Below are 27,262 nucleotides of genomic sequence, written 5' to 3'. Positions count from 1 at the left end.
CAAATCTGTCCTCTTTTTCCATGTAAGGAAGTTTGATGACCCAACCAATTTGTTGCACTCCTTGCAAAATGAAATCATTTCGATAGATATAGAGATAAAGATACTTACTTGTCAAGTGAAGATGCTCCTTTGATGGTGATATCTTCAACTTGATGCCTTTCTTGATGATGTTGATAATAGAAGATGTTTTCCTTGAAGTATGCTTTGATAGCGATCCTTGACTCAAGAAGAGAGAGATCACCTTGATTCCTTCGATGATGTTGGCAATGCTTCTTCCTGCGCCCCTTTGATGTAGAGACTTCAAGATGCTTCAATGTGTAGTCCTTCTGTGAGTGGAGGTAGGGTCCTTGAGCTTTTCTTTTCCTTGTGATGATGATTGTAAAATGTGTGAGCTACCCAAGAATGCTTCAAGTGTAGAACCCTTCTTTGGATGAGCTAGGGTTTTGAGGTATTCTTAAATACTTCTTAGTTTTCGAAGACCTAAGACCCTTAACAAAGAACCATCCAAGACCAAGTCAGCCTTCTCCTTGATGAGCTTTCTTTCTAGCAATTTCGACTGCAACAACTTCTTCAACAACTTCGACCCCAACAATTTCTTCTACAACTTCGACCCCAACATTTTCTTCTGCAACTTCGACCCCAACGGTTTCTTTTGCAACTTCGACTCTAACAATGTCTTCTGCAACTTCGACCCCAACAACCTTCCAACAATTTCGACTTGGCCAACAACTTTCCAGCATTTCGACTTGCCCAACAACTTTCCAGCACTTCGACTTGGCCAACAACTTTCCATCTACTTGACTTGCCCAACAACTTTCCAACACTTTGACTTGCTCAATAACTTTCCAACAACTTGACTTACGGTTACCCAACAACTTTAGAAACTGTAACATGAGAGAGAGAGAGAGAGAGAGAGAGAGAGAGAGAGATCCAAAAATTTCGATCTTGTGTTTCTTCTTCTTATCCTTGATTTTCATTCTTTTCCAACTTCTTTCTTGAGGAGATCGAACTTGCTTGATGTGTGTCCAAATGAGGGCAGGTTCCTTCTTATATATAGGCTTTCCAGGGGTACGAATTGCTTCCTTGTGGCCGACTTGATCTTTCATGTAGGCTGACTTGCTTGAGGCACCATTACAAGGTCTTGGAGGGTCTTTGACTCTGTTTCGACTCAAATAAATATTTTTTTTTTACTTTACAATATGTAACATGCCCAAAAGCGTCTTTCATACATGACAATGACTCTTATGACTTGTTGACTCAAAGACTAGCCCTAGAAGCACTCAATTGGTGCTTGACCTATAAAATAAATTTCCATTGAGCATGAAACCCATGGCTCAAGAATGACAATAATAAATTTATTTTTCTCTTTACATCAAATATATAAAAACATGATTACATATGTCATTATGAAGAGAGAACGTAGTTACGTATTTCAACACACCCATCATGCGTCTATATGAATTAGAACAAGATGTAGCTCATGGACACTCTTGTTTGGCCCACAATTTTATATGGATCCAAGGTTTGAGGGCTTAACTTACTAGAGTCCAAGTGGTCTTTTGTTTAGAGAGTATAGACCATTCTTTTTTGCTGCTTCATTTGGTGCAAACAGATAGTTCCTCAACCCATTATGTGCGCAAAGATTCGTGCTTGTCCCTTCGAACTTGAGGTAGTGTTCAATCCTATCTCACTTTTGTATTATGTACGGAGTTTTGCTGACCCTGTGCAAGGGGGTGACAGATATCCATAGATGACCTACATTTCATCAAAATCCATTACAGTAGCTAGTCCTTTGACTTAGTCTCAATGTTGGTACTAAATAGTTCAAATCTTCTTACGTCAATTGGTATTAAGTTGGATTGACTTCATTTAGATATTGCTTGTGTGCACCTGACCATCTTTTACCAACCCAACGAGAGAGGAATTAAATCATCCACAAGGATTTTTATAGGCAATATATACATGTCACTTCGATAAATCCTTAGGTAAGTTTAGAGTTGGCTCTTGTTAGCTTCAGATTGAGATGGACCACCATATGGACCACTTAAACAAGATTGGCCAACCATGTCATCTCCAAGAGATTGAGACAGAGGAGCAATTTATCTTTTTTTTCCCCATTTATTATGAGATTCATGGGAGATTTCATTGCCTATTCAAGGGGATCCAAACCCTTTACAATTTTTCCCAATACTCAGGCTAGAGATGTTTATCCCTTTACATGTAGGAGGTCCTTAGATTACATGCTTGCATTCTCCAGCCTCTTCCTAGACAAGATCTCGTTCAACGAATCACCTCATTCTTTATGATGCTCCCATCACCTAGGGGCACCAAGAGATATGTGGATGACAACATCACTTCTAGCTCCAAATTAGCTCGGACTCAAGGGACCATTTCCCATCCCTAGAGACCTCAACGATGTCACTAAGCCATATCACTTATTAGCATGCAAACGAGATCAACTAGACGTCAACAATGAGTTACAATGGCCAGACAATAGTTTAGTAATAGTCTAGTAGAGTATCTAGATCTTCCCCCAGTTCTTTTTGAGAAACCGATAGATAACAAATTGGAGTTGATTTCTCTTACTTGATAATTACTTGAGAATATTTGTTGGCTTTTTATTTCTTTTATTATGTTCTCTTCATCAAGCAATTACCAAAATATATAAAACATGAAGATCACAAGAGGCAAAGAATGCAAAGATGTAGGCTCCAAGCTAGGGAAAAACCCAGTGTTTCACGGGGACTCCCCCCCCCCTAGGGGTCTAGTTTCCTCGCTCCTCCGCGCTTCGGGGACTTGGGGACGAGTAGGGGACGTTTCCCCACGCTCCCAAAATGGAGGAAACTCAGGGGGACATGCCAGGGAAACGTTTCCCTTCCCTGAGGGGGCATTTCCGAAAAGGGGGACGTGGGGGGGCGTGGGGGGACGAGGGGGGGCCAGAGGGGACGTGGGGGGACGAGGGGGGACGTGGCACACCTTTAATGTATTAAAAACCATTTTAATTAACTAAACATTGAACTTAATCTTTAATTAAGAGTTGTTTAACGTTTAGGGTTTTGGAAAATCGTTGTTTCATGTTATAAAAATGGCACCCTGAACCATGAACAACACACTCACAGCCTTTGCAAGTTCGCTGAGCACTCCACTCACAGCGTTGGATTTCACTGTTCGGATTTTAATAAACAGTGCCTGTATCATTATTGATTGTATTAGGAATTGTATACAAAAGGTAAATTACTTAAAAAAGTCAGTGAATTAATACAATTTGTTGAAAGTGCAAGCTAGGAAAACCAAGACCTTGAATTGGTTCAATATGGGCTCTCCCCATTCATGGTGATAGTAGGCTTAGGAAAAGAGCCTACTGTCACATGTTCTGAAAAGTGGATTTGACTATTTTGTTTCCAGGAACCAATTAACCACAAGTATGGGTGAAAAATCCGACTTGTAAAAACTTAAAAGGCTGCCTCCTTGACTACCATGCATTGTGTTGATGAGACCTGACTGAAATATAATATTGTTGATATAATAAGACCTGATTAAAATACAAAATGTTAATATTCTACCAGCCACCCAACTACTTTCCTATATGATTTCTCAAAATTCTGCCCTGACATCTAATTTTGATCCCATGAGAACTTAAATGGTTCAAAATATACATTCGCTCAAAGAAAGAAACCAGCAGGATCTGTAAAATGGAAACTAACTAAGCAGTCTAACAACATGAAAAGAAGAAAGTAACTTCCACTTACGTGTCTATCATTTTTTGCATGAGATTGCCGATGGAAAAATCTATGGCACAAGGTTATGGCTGTCGCAATGGTTACCTGGGAACTGAATAAACAATAAACAGTCAGCCTACTACTATATTAGGCCTATGGTCTTTACTTGTGGAAAAAGCATCGAGGTTCCGTTTAGTCCAAGTTCCAAAGATGATTTCTTTTAGACTTTTTCTCTAGGTTAGCAGTATCTAAAATAGAATTGTGAAGGTATATCAGACCTATGGGCTAGTCCTATGGAAGCATTGCCAAATAGGCTATTCATATATTAATATTATCAGTTGAAAATCTACGGCCTGCCTAACTAATATGTCAAGAACTTAGAAGTCCAGTTTCTCAAAATCATTATACATAATCCACTATAGTTCTGAGTTCTCTCTATGTTTAAGTTTTCTTCTAAGAAGGACAGTTCTCTCTTTGTTTAAGTTTTCTTCTAAGAAGGATTGTGTAAATTTTCAAATTCATTGCTTTCTTGCTCCAAGAATTCATATCAATGATCATGCTTTGCAGCTTTTCAATTCAAACCAAATTGTCATAGTAGAATCAATTAATAAATTACATTTTATATTTATAAATTTTTAAGACCCTGACGCTCCCCCACGTTTCCTAAAAAATGGTAGGGAGCTTTTGCATAGGCTGCTCCCGCGCCCCCTTGCTCCCTCGCCCCTCGTCCCGGAACCTTGGTGGAACATTGGAAAACCCCACAAGGGGGAAAGCTCAAACAAATCCTCTTCTTATAGAATCAGATCAAAGTGAGATATCCAAGACCCAAGACCAATACAAGACTCCAACCTTCAAGATGCCAAGTTAAGCCCTCCTTCAAGATATTCTTCTAGCAATAAGTCATTCAACATGTATGGCAATTTGGCAAATAATACAAAAACAATAAAAAACTTCAATTGACCAACACGAGACTTGTCCTGGCAGAATTTCCACACGTGTGAGTTTAGGATAGGCTACTCTTTTACATATGCGAGCCTTAGAAAGATCATCTTTTTGGCCTCCTTTTACTTCCCTTGACTTTGCTCTCTTTTTTGCTCTACCGCAGAAGAATAGAAGATTAGATGATGCGATTTCTTGTCACCGAATGAGCTTAACTTGTTCTTTATCTATACGTGTCCAGAGGGAGTTGAATAGGTGTCTCTTCCGGGGCAGGGCTGACTTGGCTTCTTGAGGTGATTTTGACCCAACTGACGTCTTTTAAAATTTCTTTTTCTAGGCTATGAATAACCCTAGAAAACTTAGAACATGCTTGAATGAAATAGTAATTTGACTTGAGCATGAAACCAATGCTTGAGTTCGATTTTTTTCCTTGGAAAAAAATGAAACCAATGCTTGAAAAAATAAAATAAATCGTAGCAAGAAAAATAATACTCTAGTAAAAATAATCAATTTGTTAATTAAGAAAATTTTGCATTATGAAGACTGACACTAGTTACAATTTTCAACAGTTCTTCCTTGGGGCATCATCCTATATGGAGTTTTCTTCGTTCGGCCTTGGATGTTAGGAGAAGTAGATCTAATAAACCATGACCCACTCCCCAGATCCTTTCCATATGAACATCTCCCTCCTAGTGGGCGGCCCGCACTGGTATTCGATGGTTTTTCCATGTTTTTGCATATAGACTTCATGTTTTTACTTTATCTTTTGGTCTTTATAAAGGAGACTTTTAGTAGTCCTGCTTCATTTCTTCTTTAAGGGAGAGCTAATTAAGATCACTACGACATAGAAGTACAATTTATTGGACCCACATTTAGCTTTAGATTCATGACCTCACATGATTTTATTAGATTGATTACTATTTGTTTGTCACAATAATGGTAGTAGAGAACCATAAGTGACTTGCAGGACCTCATGCAATGTCCACTTCTAGATTAGTGAGGTCCTACTACTCTAGACTGGAAACGAGCAAATTGGTTCCCACTAGGGTTTCTTCAAGGCTTAATGCATGACCCAACTCTTAGTTAAGATACTATTGGGTTGAGATGCTACCCATCTTTATGAGATTGGAGAGTTGGATCCACTCCATACAAAGTACCACCCGTTAGATTTTCATCACTGACTTCTTATAGATGACCTTGAGTATTAGGGGAACCTCAGTAGATCTATGGCCTCCACCTAGGATCTCAACTCGATCCCCTTGGTCCTCTCTAAGTTCTTTAGATTACATAGACTTCACATAGATCCCTTCTTAATGACTGGGGTGATAAGGGTTGTCCTCCCCTTGTCCTTATCATATTTTTATCTATGATGTAGATATCAAATTAGGGCCTCATTATTATATCTAGCCTTTGCTTTTTCTCTTTCTTCATGCTTATATTACTTGATCTTGCCCTTCCATGTGTTTCTTATTTATTATTTCATCTTGCTTTATGCTTCTGGAGTAGCTCTAAGCACCCTTATGGGTGGTTATTGTTGATTTCACTTCTTTCTTCAATCCACTTGACCTACTTTTTGCTCATGATGCTCCATCCATAAAAAAAGAACCTTTATATTGTCCCAACCTTGATGAGTGATAAATTGCCTCATCATTAAAGGGTAATAAATCCTAAATCTCAAAAAGCAAGCTTGGGCTCTTGACCAAGGCACCCAAATCAAAGCATTATCATGAAAAGGTCGGAGGCACACTATAGGGGTGGAAAATGCACGCTGAAGAAAGGGGTAACTCATGCGTCCACGGTTTCTCCTTCCTTACATCTATATATCCAGTATGTCAGATCACCATTAGTTGGTCACTTAGCTATGGCAACTTGTGCTAAAGTCATGCCCATTCTATTGCCACCATCTTGACATGTACCTATGGATTGATGGGCTAACTTGGGACTTGTAGCTAAATATTTGAAGGTGATCTTTGTGTGAAGTATTATTGTGCCCCTAGCATTAATTATGGTTCACTTGTTACCTAATTATTGCTGATTTCACTTGATCTGGAGAGGGTTTTGACAGGGTGTTCTCATCACAGTAGCAGAGGCTTCTTGAGGTGATTGTCCCACCTTCTTAATAGAGTAGTAGAGGCCATAGCATCTATTGCAGAGAGAGAGAGAGAGAGAGAGAGAGAGAGAGAGAGAGAGAGATTGACCTTGCTGATGCAGCGTTGTCTATATCGAGCAGAGTGTTGGGCTATTTGATGGCCCCACATGATGCTTGAACCTCAGAGCAACCTTAGATGTTGAAACACTAATGTTGAAGATATTGATGATGTGCCCAGTGGATCCAGGATGCCCCCAAGCTTGCCTTAACACTGTTTGATGGGCATCAATTGTTCTGGAGCATGGATGATGATGATCGTCCTTGAGATTACATGGGAGGGCTTGCACATCAATTTGGAGCCCCAACACTTGAGTTATAGAGTGCCACACCACCCTCTTGCTTCTTCAAGGGTGATGTAGGGACCATGGACATGACTTGTTGGCATAGAGTCAATTTGGAGGCTTGCACATGATTCTTGATGATGCATCTTGGACTATGGAGCACTCATTAACCCATATCACACCTTTTGATGGCTTAGAGAGCTCATTTGGATGATGACGTCTTGCTTGAGGAGAATTTTCTCCCACGCATGTGGGATTTTATGGCACTATTGTTATCTTTTTGAGTTATGAGGTTGGCTTATAACCTATTTCTTATGAAACACATAGAGTAAACTTGTCAATATGGATTCATTAGTCTAATTATTGTAAAAATGAGTGGGATCGGTCTCATATAAATAGAGCCTCCCCTGTTTTCTATTTCTCATCATCACACATTGATTTCTATTCCTCTCTAAGAGAGTGTGATCTAGCCTTTCTTCACTACATTGGGAAAAAAATGATATTTATGGATGCCACCTGCCAAAGGATGTGATTTTTGCTTTGAGACATTTTCCTGGGATTGAAAGAAGTTCCTTTGAGAATTGTTGTAAGTTTCTTGTCTATTACCAATATTTTGCATGCTTTAATGTTTAAAGTAGGGTTTCAATTATTCCATGACTAAACACTTTATTATTGATGAAATTTTACTTCAATATTACATTTGAAGTTGCTTTCTTTAAAGCATATAGGGAAATTTAATTGTTACCCTCACAATAGCAATAGCCAGGGTTTTAGAAGTTGATGCCCTAAGGCATCCCCCCTTATGCCTTCAACATCCTTTTAAATTGTGTGCCATAAAGACTCCATTAAACCCTAGTCAGATAAGGTGCTGGTCAAATAGTGTGTTGATCTCCATAAAACTTCATAATATCTTTTCTCTTTTTCATTCTCCTAGACAGCTAGGGCAACCACTAGGGATTTAGGTCTGATTTATGCATTGAAGCTTCATTTTAATTACATGTGGGTGGCTCATAATTTGGGATTAGCCTCTATAAATTATCTAGAAGCAAAATATAGCATAGACATGGTCTAACCTACCTTAAAAGGGCTGTGCTCACCCCTTTTATTTGCTATTTATGCATATCCAATGGCCACAAAACAATTTACCTTAGCTTAGCTTTAACCTCTATTTAAAGACCTTGACCCATTCTTGTCAAATATCATTTTAGGGCCTTTTCTAAGGCTGCTATATGACATGAAAGCCATATTATTGAAGATCATCCAAACCCTAACTTATAGCAACCAATCTAGTGGTCTAGGCTTAGAGTACTTGAACTTTAACATAGAAAACCTAGGTCATCTTTGGCCCTACCAAGTACTTTATCCATCTTTAATCGTTCAAAAACTTATCACCTTGAGCCCTAGTATTAGAGTATCATTATAGACTATATGTGATTTAGGGAAGCCTCCCTTGTGGTTTAAATTCCACTAAAGAGTGGCAAGAAGGTTGTTGAGATGACAATGGCAACCATTCCTCCTTGTTTCCACAAGGTCTAGCCTATTGCCCAGTGCAACTTTGCACGGGGCTGGTAGATTTTGTGGCAAGGTCTTGACAAATATAGGTAAGATTTGCTTGAAAATCTTTTGCAAAGTGGCCCAATAGATGCATTATATCCTACCTACATCATTGAAAGCACAAATGCGGAAGTGATTTTTTTTTTTTAAATTCTGCATATATTACCTCAAAGATCAACTTAGGGCATCATGGAACAAAAAAATTACATCACATGCACAATAGGGGTTAGGAGAAAATCCGGCCCCAAAATTGCCAAAAAAGAAAGCATATGAGCACCCGCAAAAAGAGACACAACATTGTGACAAAAAACACCTAGTTTGACATACAGAATTAGAGCTACCTCTTGCTTAAAGCTCAACTCCCTTGGTAAAAAAAAAGAGGATTTCTCCTAGAAATTAACTATACAAATATGCCTCCACAAAAAGCCACTAGAAATCAATCGGATGAAGTGCCCAACAGATAGGACTCTGTCAACAATCGTAACTTTTACCACAAAAGGAGGATCAAGGTCACTCCAAGCTTGGAGTTTCCTCTCAAACTTGGCCATGATACACTGCAGCCTGCCACTGGTTAGCGACACTGTTGATGTTTATAGGTCAGACATGTGCTTCTGTATAGGCTCGGTGTCTAGCATGCAGAGGATGTCAAATTTCCACTTTAGGTGTTTGCTTGAGAGGATTAAGTGATTTTTATGATTTCTTTCCCTAGCTTAACTTAGGTAAAGTACATTAATTAATTAACTTTAACTATTAAACCAAGTTTCTAAGAATAAATGATTTAATTATTTAAGTAATTTAAATCTAATTTCTACTGTTGATCTCGATTCTCAAGTGAGACTTAGGATCTAATCCTGCCATTGTTCACTTGCAAGATTAGGGTTAACGATTTGGCTTAGTGAAATTATAAAATAGGCTTAAGGGAGAGGTGAAAGACACATTGTGATTGAAAGAGTGATTTTCTCAAGGAGTGAACTAAGATAAGATAAGATAATTTTATTAATGTCCAACAAATGACCATAAATAGGTCAATGGGACTAAAGGATACAACCAATACAAGTACAATGTGGGAGTGCAAACGCAACTCCTAGAAAATGCCAAAGCTAAATCTAGGATAAAATGAAGTAAAGAAGGATACAATAATAGGGAAACCTCATAAACATGTATATATTAGGATCATATAGAAGGCTAAGTGAATAAGTTTAGGGGTGGAGGTTGATGATGTCAAGAATGCTCGAGTCTAATAGCCATTGGCGAGGGGGGCGACAATGGTGCTTGATCACTATCAGAGTCCTCTGGATCCAACGAGGAGGCTGGCTACATGATCTTGGGGGGGTATAGGAGCGAGGGATAATCTTAACATTTGAGGCCTGTTGTCGCTCAAAGTGTACATTTAAGGTGCAACGCTTAGAGCAGGGGTTGTTACCCTAATCCCTATTCACTTCGTTCTAACTCTCTCCTACACAAGCTAAGGGGGGTAGTCCCTAAAGATAGATGAAAGGGGGAAAAATTGTTGAAGCAACAAGTCCTAGGAGATCAAAGGGCAAGATCACTACCTTTCTAGACAACTTGAATTATAATGAAATAGCAAGTGTTTTATTCAATGAGCAAAATATAACTTAACAAGAAGAAGGAGTTAAGAACAATGAGGCAACAACGAGATCAACAAATATAGACCAGTGCCTAATGAACAATGCTCAAAATATATTATATCACTTGCACAAATATGGAAAGCTTCAAGTTACTAGACAAGTAATGCTGCAAGAAGGATGTTAGTATAACGAATCAAAGGATTATAAGCAACTAGAATATGAGCAATAATACTTGATGAGATCTTACAAGGAAATATAAAATGGCCAAGTACAAGAATGGGAGATAAAACTTGCAAAGAGATGAACTACCTCACAATTCTAGGTACAATAACCAAATGATGAAAATGAGGAAGTGCAAGATGCAACTAGATTGCTTCAATGAGATCATGATTTGGACAATATGCTTCAATATCAAGATCACTTATAACCAAGATTGTCCAAATATCACAACAAAATTACAAGATTCCAATAGTATTTCAAAATAGCTTCAAGAGGAGAGAAATGTCAAAATGTTTGCAATCACAAAAGGATAGATACCTTAAAACACAAGATGACCAGCTTATGACAATATTTAAAAGAAACAATAGGAAATGACAGTTAAGATTAAATGAATTAGCAAAACTCAAAATGCCTTTAATCAATGGTTTTCTTGATAAATGCTTTTCTTATTTAGACAATTGAAACAAGTAAGAATTGCAGAAAATTCACAATTACTAAATGGAAAATGAGATTGCTAACAGTCATTAGGAAAGGCTGCTTAAAATCTTTATTTTGAAAATGAAACAAGACAGTAAAGTATCTCAAGTGCAATTTATCCAAGTAACAAAGCAATGCAAGTTAATTTGAAATGCAATTAGGATGTAGAGAAAATAATCAGCAGCTTCAACAAGATCAGTAAATCTTTTCAAGAAAGAGGCAGATCCACATATGATAGTTTCAATTATCTTCAAGGATTAGCCCTTAAGTATCTGGTTCTCCAAAAATGTGACTGCAAAGAAGAGGTTCCTGACTTAGATAAGAAGATGTGACGTTTTCAATGGAGCAGTTCCAAATCAAATACTTTCTCTGCTAAAAGAAACACCAGCTACTGGTGATGTATAGTATATACCATTTGCAAAACAAATGTTAGCCTTTGAAGAAACAGAGAACAAGTGGCAAGTTTCAGGCTTTGAAGGGACTTAGAACTCTTAAAAAAAAGAATGAATTATCCTTAGAGAAATAAGATTTATATGCTTATAATCGCTAATTGAAACAATTCAACATAAGTGCATTAAGACCCTTATAACTCACTGTCCTCAAAAAGAAATAAATTAACAGTCAAACTCGCTCACTATTTAGAGGACAATAACCTCTGAAAATTTTAAATTTAAGCTCAGAAAAATGGATGATGACTTTGTGAAGTAGGAAGGGCTTGAACTTCAATGAAAATATATACCTGCAAAACCACAAGTTCAGTCTAAAAATACCTTGCACCATTTGTTGAGGATGCTTACTGCCAGGAAAGTGGCAGAGGTCAAGAAACCCACGGCCAACTGAGATATCAGCTCAAAATTTAATTAAATTTTTTATCAGAAATTTGCGGAGATTTGTGGGTGATTTTCTTCAAAGCTCATGCATTAAATTTAAAACCCTTGATGGCTTGCAGCTTTCATAGAGAAAAATGCCACAAATGCTGAGCAATTAAAAATCAAAATTCTGAAGCCAAAATTCTTAATAAAAAGCCCGCTGCTTCAGAAAATTTGAAATTTGAAATTTGAAACTTCAAATCTTCCTTCTGTTAATTGAACCTGGGAATTTTTTTTCTTTTAAATGAAATTATTGTTAAACTTAAATCCTAGATCTCTATGATAAACCCATTAAAAACAAATTTTGATCCTTTTCTGCCAAACAGAAAGATCAAACCCTTTGTAGTATTTCTCCATATTTGCTTGTGGCCATCCCAAAAATATTAAATTCGAAATTGATTTTAATGCCCAAAAAGAAAGTTAAGTTCCTGCAAACTTTTGATCTGGAAGAAGACTTGCGGCCCTCAAAGATTAGCTTCAGATTGACCTGCAACTGGGTAAAAAAATGATGAATATGCTAGCGGCTTCAAAGAAATTTGAGTTCTGGGATGGTATAGCATAAGGCCTCGAGTCCTAGCTGTCTCGGCTGGGTAAGAGCTGAGCGCTGGTTTCTATTCAGCACCCTGCAAAAAGAAGAAATTTTTCCATGCTCTCTCTAAAGAAGAAAAGCCTCACGAGTATATGGAAATTATAAGGATAATATGAAATATATACATCCATGGTTATTTACCAAATCCAAAGGGAAAAAAAATCAAAATATTTACAATTATTAAAATTTGAAATAAAACATTGCAAAATTTGTATTTACAAAGTTAAAAAAAATAATAACTCAAGAAATTATATATACAAAGAGGAATTTTAAAATGCAATGGGTCAGTGAAAAAATACAAGGTGGAAGGTTAGATACAAATTAGAGAAACTTTTTTCAAGTTTTGAATGTGGGATAAAAAAAAATCTTTAAAAGACTAAAAGTTAAATCTAATTAAAAAATTTTAAACTACAAAATTAAAAACTTAAATCAAATAAATATTTACAATTTTGAAATCTAAAACTTATTTACAATACAAATCTAAAAAAATAAAATTACAAGCATGCTAAAAACCCCAAAGTTTAAAATTTAAAACAAAATCCAAAACCCCAAAAGTTAGAAAATTAAATTTATTTTACAAAAACTTCAAATCTATACAAATAAAATAAAAATCTACCAGATCTGAGTATGAGCCCGACTCCGCTCCCAAATCTGATAATTTAAGGCTTTTACTAGCGAGATCTATCAATTCTTCTACAAAATATTTAAAAGATTTTAAAATTTTAGAGAGATACTAGCCCAAAAACACCTTGCGGAAAAAAATTAATCCTGAGGGAAGGCCTGGAGTTTATATGAGTGGGCTCTTCAGAAAAATATATGCTGAGAGTTGGCTGGTCCAACCGAAGGCTATCCCCAAATGCTCAACAAAAGCCAAGGAGATTTCCTGTAAACACTAGATCAACCATCATACCAAATAGAGAAATAGAACAACAATGAAATTCTGAAGAAATTGAGATACCTGCTACTTTGATCAAAATTAAAAATGTTATTCTAGATCCAACAAACTGAATAAGGTACCTGTATTCAGATTATTCTAAGAGAGCTATTGATTGATAGTTTTCACATAACATTAAGCAGAAATTAAAACAATATTACCATAGATTTCATGAAGAGGAAAATCACTGCACGTTGAAACCCCAAAGACCTTTTGCATTAATTCAAAAAAGTATACAAAAGAGCTTGAGAGCTTAGTACACGATTGAAAGATGCTCCACATCTTCGGTGCGAAGTAGGATCTCGGGCCCCTAGATGGTTTTGCCGGTCGGTGTTATGTGGACTACGAGTGTTCTATTCCTCCTCTGCGCTTTGATTTCTTCAATTGTAATCTAACTTATAATAATCTACCATGTAATAATAATAATAATAATAATAATAATCTATTTAACAATAATAATAATAATAATTTATTTAACAATTATAATAATAATAATAATAATTATTATTATTATTATTATTATGATTATAATAATATTCTTAATAATAATAATAATAATAGTAATAGTAATAGTATTATGGTCGAGATTAATAATAAGAATAATGATAATATTAATAAAAAGGATACATTATTTATTAATACAAATAATTCTAACATGGAAAGTAATAAGATATTGAATATTGATAATAATAATTTAAATCATAGTACTAATGGTATTAGTAATCTTCCCCCTCCTTCTCATTTTAATAACAAGGTTATAAATCTTTCTAGTTTCTCTTTTCCCCCTTCAGTTTTTAAAGTTTTGGGTAAAGGATTAAATTTTGCCTTAGCCCCTAAGAAAATCCCTGTAGATGATATCATTTGTGACATAGAGTTTGGGATCAGAGGTTTACCTGATAGGATCAAGGACACTATTAGGCAAGATTGTGCGGTTGTCTTGAGAAAGGCTAAGCCCCCTAAGACTAACATTAGCAAGGAAGAATCAGTAGCCCTTAGATCCTTAAACCAGAACAAAGATATCGTTGTTCTAAAGGCAGACAAGGGTGGAGCTGCCGTCATTCTTAACAGGGTTGATTACCGCAATAAGATGTTGGATCATCTTTATAATAGTGGTAGCTATAAAAGGCTTCCCAAAAACCCGTTAAAAAGGTTGCTAGGAATGTGGTTCTTGTCATTAAATCCATTACCTCACTGAGTTCCCTGCAACATAAACTCATTGAGAGCAACCCTATCACTCCTAGGATCCATGGTCTCCCCAAAATTCACAAGGAAGGAGCTCCCTTAAGGCCCATTGTCAACACCATTAGAGGTCCTACTTACCTTCTTGCTAAGTTCCTTGCGTTAAGGATTAAGCCCTTAGTTGGTCGTACGAAGTCCTTCGTAAAAGACTCTGCTTCCTTTATTGATGAACTCAAGGACTATTAAGCTTGACCCTGGGGACATTCTTGTTAGTTTTGATGTAGTTTCCCTGTTCAATTGCATCCCTATTAATGAGGCCTTGGAGGTTATCAACTTCCTAACATATCCCGACACTGCTCGGCTAGTTGAGATCTGCCTCAACCTTTTTCAGTTTTGAGGGAGAGTTCTTTGAGCAAACCTGTGGGGTTGCCATGGGCTCACCCCTATCCCCTGTCGTTGCTAATCTTTTTATGGAAGATTTTGAGTCCAAGCATTTGAACTCATCTCGACTCCTGCCCAAGCTTTGGAAAAGTTATGTGGATGACACCAATGTCATCTAGTCTCATGGCCAAGAGGAATTAGATCTCTTCTTTGATCATCTCAACAATCAATCCTCGGCCATTAAGTTCACTAAAGAGTAGGAAGTTGATGGTTGCCTCCCTTTCCTTGATATTCTTCTTTCTAAGAATAGTGATGGTTCCCTCTCCCACCAAGTTTTTCGAAAGAAAACGCATACGGAGCAGTATCTTCATGCCAGTTCCCACCATTTCCTAGCTCAGAAGATGGGGGTTCTTAATACCCTTACTACTCGGGCCCTAAGGATCTTGGATAAAAAGAGTTTTGAGAAAGAAAAATCCCATCTCCTGGATGTCTTTGTTGAGAATGGTTATAGTAGATACATGTGTCGAAGGCTTTCCTAAAAGCTGCCAAGAATTCTCTTGCTAAAAGGGAACCGAAGGAACGGATTCTAGGTGTCCATCTTCCGTTTGTTCAGGGGACCACTGATAAGGTTGCGAGGATTCTCAAGATGCATAGTGTCCCTGTGACCTTTAGGCCCCTTAACACCATTCGTATGGCCCTCAGATTAGCGAAGGATCCTATTGACCCTAAAGATATGAAGGGGGTATATATTAACCCTTGTTCCTGTGGGACCCCCTATATTGTTGAAACTGGTCGCTCCATTAATCAAAGGATTAATGAGCACGCAACTGACTTTAAGCATAGGAGATAAAAGTCTTCCGCGTTAGCTGAGCATGCAGAAAAAACCAATCATCATGTTTGTATTGAGGAGGCTAGTGTTATTGCTAGAGTTTCGCAGTTCCATCATCGGAATTTAGGGACGCTCTTGAGATTGAAAAGAGGCTGAGCAATCTCAATAGAGATGATGGCTGGAAAATCAGTAAGTGTTGGGTCCCAACTCTCTCTTCCTAGTCGCTTTCTTCCTTTCCGCCCCTCCCCCTCCCTTCGTTTTTTGACTCATCTAATTTTTTGAACTGTTAGATAATTATAATAATAAGTTAATTTAACACATACAATTATTTTATCTGATTAGTTAAAATATTTTTATTCTTTCCACCCTTTGTCTTATTTTAATATTTTTATACTATTAGTACCTTTTATAACTAACTTCTTAATTAATTAATTTGTTATATATATATATATATATATATAAATTTAATTTTTATAAGGTAGTTTAATCCTTTAGGTATATTAATATATACAGTTAATTTAAATTTGGATAATTAAATATATATATATATATATATATATATCTATTTTTTTTTTTTAAGGTTAATTAACTTTATTTAACATTTAGATATTCAACTAAATTAATATTATTTTATTCTAATATTTATATGTATTTATTAAATAGTTAATACCTTTTAACTAACTATTAACTTAACAACCAATTTAAAATTAAAATTACTTTATATATATATATATATATATATATATATATATATATATATATATATATATAACTAGTTAGTTATACCTTTTATAACTATTTAGTTATACGTTTTATTCTAATCTTTATATTTTCTATGTATTTATTAAATAGTTAATACTTTTAACTATCTATTAACTTAACAACCAATTAAAATTAAAATTAATTTATATATACATATAATTTATATATATATTTAAAGGTAAGGTCTCTTAATATAACTAACTTCCATTTAATTTATTAAATAACTGATTTTTATGACCTTGGTCCAAAGTCAAATTTAGCCGTTGGTCAAGTTAGTTGTTGGAGGCTCTGCTCAAACTATTTAACATGCAAAGCTGGATCTGTTTCTTCAACTTGTCCTGACGATGAACCACACTGGTTGGTTCGAAACGCGTCGACAAATGATATATCATGTGATTTACGCCAAAAAATCTCTCGTAAACCAACCTCTAATTTATAGGTAAAATCTCCAATGGCTAGTTGCCTTGATCTCTGTCAAACTAATCTCAACCTTTCATAAAGATTTAATTAATCTTTAATCATCACCGTCGAAATTATTTAATTTTGAGGAAAAATCGAATTTATCATTTAATTGATTTTTAATTAACTCAAAATTAATTATTTTGAGTTAATTTCCTCAAAATTTTAACTTTGACTTAACCACCAAGGCCCAAGGGTCCAAATTTTTTTGATTTCTTCAATATTCGCTTGGTCAAGAACCTCCAAAAATTAATTTATCTAAAATCCACGAATTTCACCATTGGAGAAATTAATTTTACCTAGAACACAAAATTAATTAAATTTCTGGCTTAGAATTTAATTTAATTTTGCCAGAAAATTTAATTAATTGACTGATGAGGGGATTAATAATTTTTCCAACCCTTTAATATTTAGCCATGGTGTCTAATTATGAGGGACCATGCACTAAATATTTTTTACATCAAGATTTTACATTTCAATACATGAAGGGAGAACACCTGTTTGTTATAGACCCTCAACATTTACCCATTTCTGCGACACAAAATATAATCCAACAGACCAAGTGATTTGTAATAAAATAATCTAGCCAATTAGCAAGGATTATTCCCAAAGCATTTTTACATAGACTCGATCTAAAACACTAGGATTCACCTAAGATCTTAGCGATAAAATCCTCCCTAGCTTTGTGGTGAGGTTGGAGGGAAAAACTTTGTCGATCATTTGTGTCTAGAGACACAGATGAATCAATGAGACAAAAAACCTCCTAGAATGGATATCGTCACCAAAACCATAGGTTTACTTAGGCTGTTACATACAGACGTAGTCATACTGGGGTTATTTACTTTTTCCATGTGCAGAGTGGGTTGACATCTTTATAAAACTGCCGACTGATGATGAAATCTGAAAGGCGCGAATACTCGAACATGATGGATCTCTTTTGTCGAAAAAGGGGTTTACTGCTATGGGGTCGTTGACACATAGTGGTGAACAAGGCCAAAGGAAAGAAGCTTTGGATAAGTCTCTAGTTGCTTCGCTAGGACTGGGGAGGAACCCGTTGGTTGGGCGGGGGGACGAGGGGAGGGGGTTGTGGTGGTGAATTGTTCATGAGTGAGGCGGGGTATGTAGGATTTGAGATTTGTGTCTATTATCTCCTTGATGAAGAGGGTTAGGCATCTCTAGTCAGGGTACTGGCAGAACGTAGAGAGGGATCCTGTGGATTGGAATGCCCCTAATTGATTAATTGTACACAAGAGGACAAAGTAGCCTATCAAACGCCGTAGGCAATATGTTTTGATAAAGGGGAAAACCCAATTATTGAATGTTCGGGGAAACATTGGGTAAATTTTGGCGTAGCTGGGGCAAAAAATCCACATTGGGGGTTGCACATGAATCCCTCACATTTGATTAAGGAAGCAAAGCTCCCATGGGGAAATCTATAAATAAAGGAATGTTAGAGTCATTTAATCATCATCAATTTGGATTGGAATATCTCCGATTCTCTTGAGCTTAAGGCTCTAAGGGTTTTAAGACCCCTTCTTGGTTAGTTCCAATGGAGGTGATCCCACCCTACCTAGACATGTTTTTGTTTGTTCTGGCACAACAACCTTTCTTGGAAACCACTTGGATTTGTTTTGGCTAGTAGAATCAAAGTTTTAAAGGTCAATCAACTCTGTCAAGGCCAATGAAAATTTTCTCCCTAAGGAAACACTACATAAAATTTCCTTGAAGCTAACATCAAAGGTTCCAAGGTTGATGAGGGACAATGAGACATTTGAGGAATCTGCAGACTATAGGGTCGAATTTATGTTCTGTCACGATGAACCTGAAGTTTTCTAGAGGTTTTAAGGCTGCGTGTAACCTTAGAAAAAACAGTCGAAACCTAGTGAAGCTACTCTCTAGGTCTGTGGGTTATCTTCAGGTCAATTTAGACACTTGTTGTAGCAAAGCTCAAAAGCACAATAAACAGTAAATTGATACATCATTCTTGGATTGGTTAGTATATCAAAATTATAGTTGAATGTTGGTTTATTTTGCTGGCATTGCAAATCAGGTGGATTATTGGATACATTCATTGTTTGTTGGGCAGTTAGCCCTAAATTATTGTGTGGTTAAATAATCATATTGTTGTTGGGAATCTTTATGCTACTTAATGGTGTCTACAATTAAAGGAATGAATCTATGTGTGTTGTTGTTTAATCTTTTGACATATATTGAAGGAACCCTAGTCAAAATAGAAATTGTAAGGGTAAAATTACCCTATGACATTATTTGAACTTTCTATATAGGCAATGATATCATCCTTTGATCTCATAGTATATGGGGCACCGAAAAATGAGGTGCATCTCGGTCGCTGGTTCCTGTAGGTGGTACAACTGGCAAATCCTATTAGATTGTGGTATATGGTGATCCTTCTCCACTTGAAGTTAATGAGACCGAACTCGACGCTGCCTCAGTGGTATCCTAAATAAGTACATCTAGTGCTTGTGAGTATAAGGGGGGTAGATGATGAGGGCATCTTACAAATCCAAAACATAATCTAAGTAGGACATCTTTGAGCCAAGGCTCATTGAGGTGGATGTCCAAGTGCCCTGAATGTATGATCTGTAGATATCTTCTCTAATGGCCTAATTTAGTTTCTGCCAAGTTGATAAGAGATGTGCTGGTCCATCAAGGGAGAAACTAAATGGAGGAAGGCGCTCTGGGGAGATGGTCATCCACTGAAGGAGCCGCGATGCCTTTGTGAACCATCCATGGGCACGACCTGAGGGGGTATCCAAAGGGATGGTCTCTGAAGAACAAAGTGCAAGATAGGGGTAACCACTCTCCCAATAGCAGAATCTGTAAGCCTTGAATCTATGGAGGAAAGAGATTAACTGGAAAAGGACCTCTAGGTGAAATGGGTGGACCCCAAACTCTTCCTGAGTAATGGGTTGCGAAACTGTGTTTGTAGTGGATAATACGTCGGAGAAGCAGGTTGCAATCTCTCTCCAATCATGGTCTAGTATGACTGTAGTAAACTGGGTCCACAAATGTTGGAACCATAGAGGACTGTGGGTCTGATAATGGCCTCCATGTGGTGGAGCCTGGAAGAGATGTCCTCGAATTGTGCTTGGAAGCACTGTTGCTTGATGTCGGCTAGGTGGAAGATGTGGTGATCTCAATCTCTATCCCACAGTAGTAGAAGTGTAGGTCTACAATAGAATTCTTTGAGGCCTTGAAGATCAAAACATTTGTTTTACACAGGTTGATCTTCAGCGGTTGGAGGTCATAGAAACTTGCCAACGTGTCAATCTGTCTTTGTAATCCCTCAAGAGTAGAAACCAACAAGACAAATTCATCAATGAAGAGGAGGAAGAAGATTAAAACGTGGTATAGTAGGTAGCCATCACCCTTTTGTATGTGCTCATGGAGGACTTGAGTTCATCAATATAAATCCCAAAGAGAGTCGGAGAGAGGGGACACCCTTGCTTCACCCTAAGGATACTTTGAATGAATTTTGAAGGACCATCGACCATCTTGAGGTGCCCCAACATTGACTCAAGGACTAAAGAGAAGGGAAAGGTGGGCACCAAATTTTTTTTTGGAGTGAAATATGTGAAGGGCAAGTTTGTGGAGAGAGGCCAAAGCATAAATTTTCCATGAGTATTTTCCATGAAGGTTGAATTATCCATGGGCTGAAATCCACGTTCAAAGTGGTGTTGTATTTTCTGTATATTCTCCATGGGTCAAGGCCTTAATTTTCCAGATTTAACAAAGTGAAGGAAGATTTGTTTGGGTAGAAATTTTTGCTATTCTTGTGGATGATTTTTCTATTTTATTTCTATTGCAATTTATTTCTGATAGCTAAAAATACCAGTGTATTTATTTTTTAACAATTTTTTTTTTCAAAGAAGCGGTTAAGATTTTCTATTAAGAAAGGAGGTTGGTTTCTGGCCCAGAAGCCTTACATTCATCATCCAAATCCGAAAAGACATTGCATTTGATTGTCCACAAAATGGGGTTACATTCTATTGTCCGCAAAATGTAGAACCTTTGACTATGGCATTGCTTGCGTATTATTCTGAAGGGATGCCTATTGTAGACTCGATAAAAAACTCCTAAATACAAAGCAAATCTACATAACGTTAATCATAGATCATCAGAAGAAGTTCCCAGACATCTTGATATTTTGCCACGTTGGACGCTGCTTTCAAAAATGATGTTAGTTGTTCAAATTTGATGCTCCGGTCCTGGGGCTCTTGTTCCTTTTTCCCTTGTTGGGCTTGCGCTGGGTTCAACTTCTTCTGTTGTCAATTGAAATCCACCGGTAAAAATTGCCCTTGAGCTCATCAATCTTGCAATTTATGACAACCATCTCTATTTGAACTTCTCGTATTAGTTGGTCAAGTTGATTATGCAATAATTCAATTTGAGTATTAACTAGCAGCAAGAATGACATTCTCTCCATTTCCTCGGCTTCACATCGATGATCCAAGGTAGCCAGAATGTTGTCCTGAGCCTTCAAGAGCATTCCCAAGAGTTGACTTGTTTTCTCCTCCTTAGAGCCTTGGGATGAAGTGTCGATATGCTCCATGGGAGGGATATACAAAATATTTAGCCGTTAGAATGAACCCGAGCTCCCCAGGTCATTGAAACATATACTATAGATCAAAATGTTGCTTGCTCTAGAAGGAGCCGCACCTGTGCTACTAAACCATCTGCTCAATGCCCTCTGTAAGTTCAGATTGTGAGCTCCCGACATTATATAAACACTGAGGAACCCACCTCCATACTTGTTGTATCCTCTTTTCTCATTCATGCTGCTTGCAACAATTAAATGCAAAGTTATACGAACTAGGGAAAAGTTACCTTGAAAATATTGTTAGGAATGTGAGTTGATACAGAGGGAGGGTGAGGGGAATGCCTGCTCGAGGCAAATTAAATGGAAAACATTCTCCCTGAAGATTGCCATTCAATGATCCGCTTGCCAAGGTTTTTCACCATTAATTCTATACACCTGTGTGCAAGAATGACAGTGGAATTATGGAAGTTGTTAATGGGGATGAGAGGATGATACCTTTGGCTTTGTGTCCATATCTGATCCTTAAATGCATAATATTTGTATACTATCATGATCTTCGAAGGGCGCGATATTGGTTTTTGTAGCATCAAATGTGTTCTTGCTGTGAAATTTTGTGGAGAGGCTAGAATACATGAAATCTCCGAAACCCAGAAATGACTTAATTAGATTATTTGTCAATTTAAAATATTTCCTAAGTCTAAACCTAGGGAATGTGACTAACTAATCATAATTAATTATGTTAAGGTGTGAATGTTCTAGAAACTCACACAGATCGACTTCAAGTTAATCCTAGCCATTGATTAAGATCTAATCTTGGCCGTTGAAGTCTCAACAGAGGATTATAAGAAGTCGTCGATGGGACTTGGAGAAATCACTTGAGCAGTTCGATTTCATGAGTAGATCGATATCCAGAGTAGCAACAATCAGTTGCCGGAGAGAGAGCCAGTGAGATTGAAATAGTGAGAGAGGGGCAGGGACAGTGAAGTCAAAGGAAGGATTCCAGATCTGGTGAGTGCATTTGCAGAGAGGCAAGTGAGCCACAGAGAGGCAGACGCAGTAGCCTCTAGAGGCAAAGTCGATTTGCGGAGGAAGATTGACGTTTTCAATTCCCGAGGCAGGGAAGGAGTCCCAAAGTGCCGAAGAAGCGTCTTTTTGGTCAGCAGAAGGTGGAACGACTTCATCAGAATCCAACGGAAGGCAAGCAGTTCATCCAACTACGCAGAGGCTGACACAGTGCCTCAGAAGGCCGAAATTTTGAAGTGAAGTGGTGCCGGGAAATTGCCTTTGGGGTGAGGAAAATTCCTCTCCAGATTTTTGCTAGTTTTTTCTTTGTAGGATTGCCAGTTTCGATATCTAGTTGTACTCAGATTATTTTATTGTTGCATAGTAATAAAACCCTCAGCTGCTGCACCTGTTTTCCCAAGTTGGGTTTTTCCATGGACATTGGTCCAAAAATGACTGTGTCATTTTTTGTGTCTGTGCTAGTATTTCTTCCAACGTTTATTTCTTTCGCTGTTTATTTGTGTAGGTTGCAGTGTGATTGATGCAATATTTGCTGTAGCAAATAGTAAATAAATTGTTAAAAATTAATTTAACAATTAGGAGAAGTATTTCCAGTTGTTGCAATAGGATTCAAGTTTCCGAATTTTCACATGGTATCAGAGGGCAGATGATCATCCGGAGAGATCACTAGTGAAGGAAGAGCGAAGGAAGAGGGAGTTTCGTCGTTCAGTGAGGACAGTAGATCAAAACCCCATAGGCAGCGCAATCACCTTTGTCAAGACGCCGAATTCCTTGAGGAGATTCGATTTTTTCGAGTTTGAGGCAAAAAATTTCGATCTCTCTAGATCGAGGGATTTCAGAGGTAGAAGGAGCAACCTAGTATTTTCGTAGAGCAGATCTCTAGCTGAGTGCAATAGTTTTGCAATAGTTTGCTAGAGCAGAGCTAGCGTCGGGTCAAAGAAGAGCACACACTGAGGGAAAATTTTCCTCAGGGAACTTCTAGTCTCATGAAGTTCGATTTCCCTCGTAGATTAGCAGTGATTGTGAGCAGAGGATGTGGGCCAATTTGCAACAGGAGGAGTTGAGACGAGACCTAGTGAAGAGCTCCATCAATGGCAGCAACAATAGATCGAAGCAGGTGATTGAGGAGAATGTGCCCCTCACATTGAAGGGTCCCAGTTAGGGGCAGGGGTAGTGATGAAAGAAGAAGAAGGACCTGTCAAAGGTCAAGTGCTTTAGATATGGTGAGCTTGGTCACTACAATACCCAATGTCCTCTCAGAAAGAAGGACAAGGAGAAGTAGGACCAACAGGGAACATCAATAGAGATCAATAGGCTGTCCTTCAGGCTGGAGGAATACTTCGCCATGTTTGTTGATATACCTCAAGGAGTGACGTGGGGTAACTTGGTTTTGTAGCCCCATAGTGCTACAAATGGGTAGGATCCTTGAGGACGTCCACCTCTTGGATTAGTACCTTGTTACGGGAGCCTGCAGTATTCAGTAGCAGGATGGATCAATGGCAGTAGTTGTAGTTCAATGCCATAGTGACGGATGCAGAGTCTAGTTGCAGTCAGATGCTGGGGAGCATAGTGCAGAGTCAGTAGCAGTGCAAATGCCTCAGTGACAGTGCAGATACTAGCAGCAGCTAGAGACTCGGGTGACAAATGTATCATACCGATCATAGTTTATTCAGTATTTAGGATGCTTTTCATTTGCAGCGACAACAAATGAAGAGAGAGTTGTAGTGCAGAAGTAGTGATGGCAGCAGTATGGTAGGCAAGGAAATTTTTAAGGATGGAAATTTATCTTAAAGTTTAGAAACCTTGGCAAATCTTACTAGTCCCTAATATGTAGACTGTAAAAAGTTTGGTGATATTTTTATTAAAGATATCCAAATTTATAATGACTTTATATAGTCTTTATAAAATTGTGGCAATTTTAAGGATAACATAATATTATACTATAAAATTTAGGCAAATCACTTTCAGAAAAAAATGGAAATGGGCGAACTTTTTTTTGGAAAAACCATGGAAAAATAGCCCACTTGCGTATATTAGCCCCTAAAATTTTCCATGATGGCAGGGTCAGCCGCAACACAGATGCAACATATATCAGAGTTGCACAGTAGCTGGTGGGCAGCAACAATGTTATGAAACCAACTCACAAAAAGATAGAAAAGAAAGATAAACGCCTTAGAATTCAGCGTCTTCGAGGGGGCAACCTCCTTTACATTACACAAATGAACAATTCTTGGATGATACAAATGACAAGACCTCCTTTCTATATATAGGAGTCTATGGGGTCATAAATAATATAATCAAAGCCGACATAACAATAATAATGTAAGGGCACAATAATAACAATAGTGGGCTTCTATGGGGCACAATAATAACAATATGGGGACTACATGGGCACAACAATATAATAAGGGGGTTGTACTAATAACAATAAGGGGTTACACTAGTAGTATAGGGACCTAATATGCCCCTCTCCTTCAATAAGTGTTGTCCTCAATGCTTGAGTAGTTCTTGACGCTTCTGTACAAAATTCTTGTCCTCCCATGTGGAATCTTTAGCGGGTAAGTTCTTCCACTTGATGAGATACTCTGAAATTGATCGATTTCGTAGCTGTCGGGTTCTTGTTTCTGTGAATGCTCCAGGTTCCAATATGATTTTTCCTTCATCGTGAGTTCTAGCAATATTGTTTGAACTGGGATCTTTTGCAACTTTTGAATGAGTGGCCACACTTCTTCGTCCTTTTTCCATTCATCCCTTGCTTCATGTATCGAATAACAATAAGTGGTTACACTGGTAGTATAAGGGCCTAACAAACAACTAGACATCATTAGCGTGATAGGAGATAATGCAAAGACAGGGTGTTGCTACAGGGGGCAACAACTCTAGAACACATTCCTTGCTAAGAGGGAGTGTTAGATTTTGTAGCATCGAATGTGTTCTAGCCTTGAAATTTTCTGGTGAGGCTAGAATACAAGAGATCTCCAAAACCCAGAAATCGTTTATGGAAATTCCACCTAGAAATGACTTAATTAGATTATTAGTCAATTTTTAAATATTTCCTAAGTCTAAACTTAGGGAATATGACTAATTAATCATAATTAATTAATTCAAGGTGTGAATGTTCTAGAAACTCACACTGATCGACTTTAATTAAACCTAGTCATTGATTAAGATCTAATCTTGGCTGTTGAAGTCTCAACAAAGGATTATAACAAGAAGTCAATCGGACTAGGAGAAATCACTTGAGCAGTTCGATTTCATGAGCAGATCGATTCTAGAGTAGCAACAATCAGTTACTGGAAAGAGAGCTAGTGAGATCGAAGTAGTGAGAGAGGGGCATGGATGGTGAAGTCGGAGGAAGGATTCCAGATTCGGTGAGTGCATTTGCAAAGAGGAAAGTGAGCCACAGAGAGGTAGACGTAGTAGCCTCTAGAGGCAAAGTCGATTTGCTGAGGAAGATTGACGTTTTCAGTTCCAGAGGCCGGGAAGGAGTCCTAGAGTACTGGAGAAGTGTCTTTTTGGTCAGCAGAAGGTAGAACAACTTCATCAGAATCCAGCAGAAGGCAAGTAGTCCAGCCAGCTACACAAAGGCTGATGCAGTGCCTTAGAAGGCCGAAATTCGGAAGTGAAGTGGTGCCTAGAAATTGCCTGTGGGGTGAGGAAAATTTCCCTCCAGATTTTTGCTAGTTTTTTCTCTGTAGGATTGACAGTTTCGGCATCCAGTTGTACTCAGATTATTTCATTGTTGCATAATAAGAAAACCCTAGTTGGGTTTTTCCGGGGACATTGGTCCAAAAATAACTGTGTCATTTTATGTGTGTGTGCTAGTATTTCTTCCAGCGTTTATTTCTTCCGCAGTTTATTTGTGTAGGTTGCAGTGTGATTGATTCAGTGTTTGCTGTAACATACAGTAAATTTTAATTAATTGTTAAAATTTAATTAACAATTAAGAGAATTGTTTCCAGGTGCTGCAATAGGATTTGGGTTAAAGAATTTTCACACACAAGTTACAACACCCCCATTTGCCTCTCATATTCAACCTTATACTGATGGTGATTCAAAACAATAGGAATTGGCCTTTTATTAAATAAAATGATGCTGCTCATTATGGCAATGGACATGTTGTTATATAACTGTGATTTATTTGCAGAACTCCTTGGTCCAATCTGGACCCTTTATTTGCCAGTGCATCTGCATTGGAATTTAAATGTCTAAGCACATGGAATAGTTCTATTTCTTCAAATTGTTGGAGCTCAATTAAAGTTATTTGCAAAATTGGGGGGATGCTTTTGTTATGCCTCTCGATTTCCTGAACTCATCGGATAACAGCCAAGGAGTCCAAACACCATAATTTTTGAGATTTTCCTGGCAATTGCCAGATCTAGACCTTTCCTTAGAGCAAGGTATTCTGCCTGATTATTGGTTGCAACTCCCAAACCCCAACCATACACTAATTCAATTTTTTCGTCGGGGCAGAGAATAGCGCCTCCTTCTCCTGCCACCCCTGTTTTTCAGCAGTTTCCAGAATTCTATTAAATATTTTTCTAGGTACAAAATAATTGTTGAGGCAAAATCAATTGGACTTGGTATTAAACATTAACTTAGTATTAGACTTAGTCTGCAATTTAAGATGGCTTCCCAAATACTGAATGATATCTCCCAGTTTAATAAGCTGTCACTTCTTGTTCAGCCATCGAGCAGGGTCCTCCTGACCAACAAGAAATATATATGTATTCTTCATAGTAATGATGA

General features: G+C 37.5%; 1 protein-coding gene across 5 annotated transcripts in view; it reads left to right on the top strand.

The window, feature by feature from the left end:
- LOC149169665 (peptidyl-prolyl cis-trans isomerase CYP21-4-like) overlaps positions 1 to 27,262 on the top strand; it is a 262,297-nt gene that overhangs the window by 128,232 nt on the left and 106,803 nt on the right. The window lies entirely within an intron of this gene.

This window comes from Pinus tabuliformis, chromosome 4_2 (assembly GCF_031772625.1).
Source record: "Pinus tabuliformis cultivar Carrire ecotype Pingquan chromosome 4_2, CPIR1, whole genome shotgun sequence".
NCBI lineage: Eukaryota > Viridiplantae > Streptophyta > Pinopsida > Pinales > Pinaceae > Pinus > Pinus tabuliformis.
This window is presented reverse-complemented; position numbering and strand designations above follow the sequence as displayed.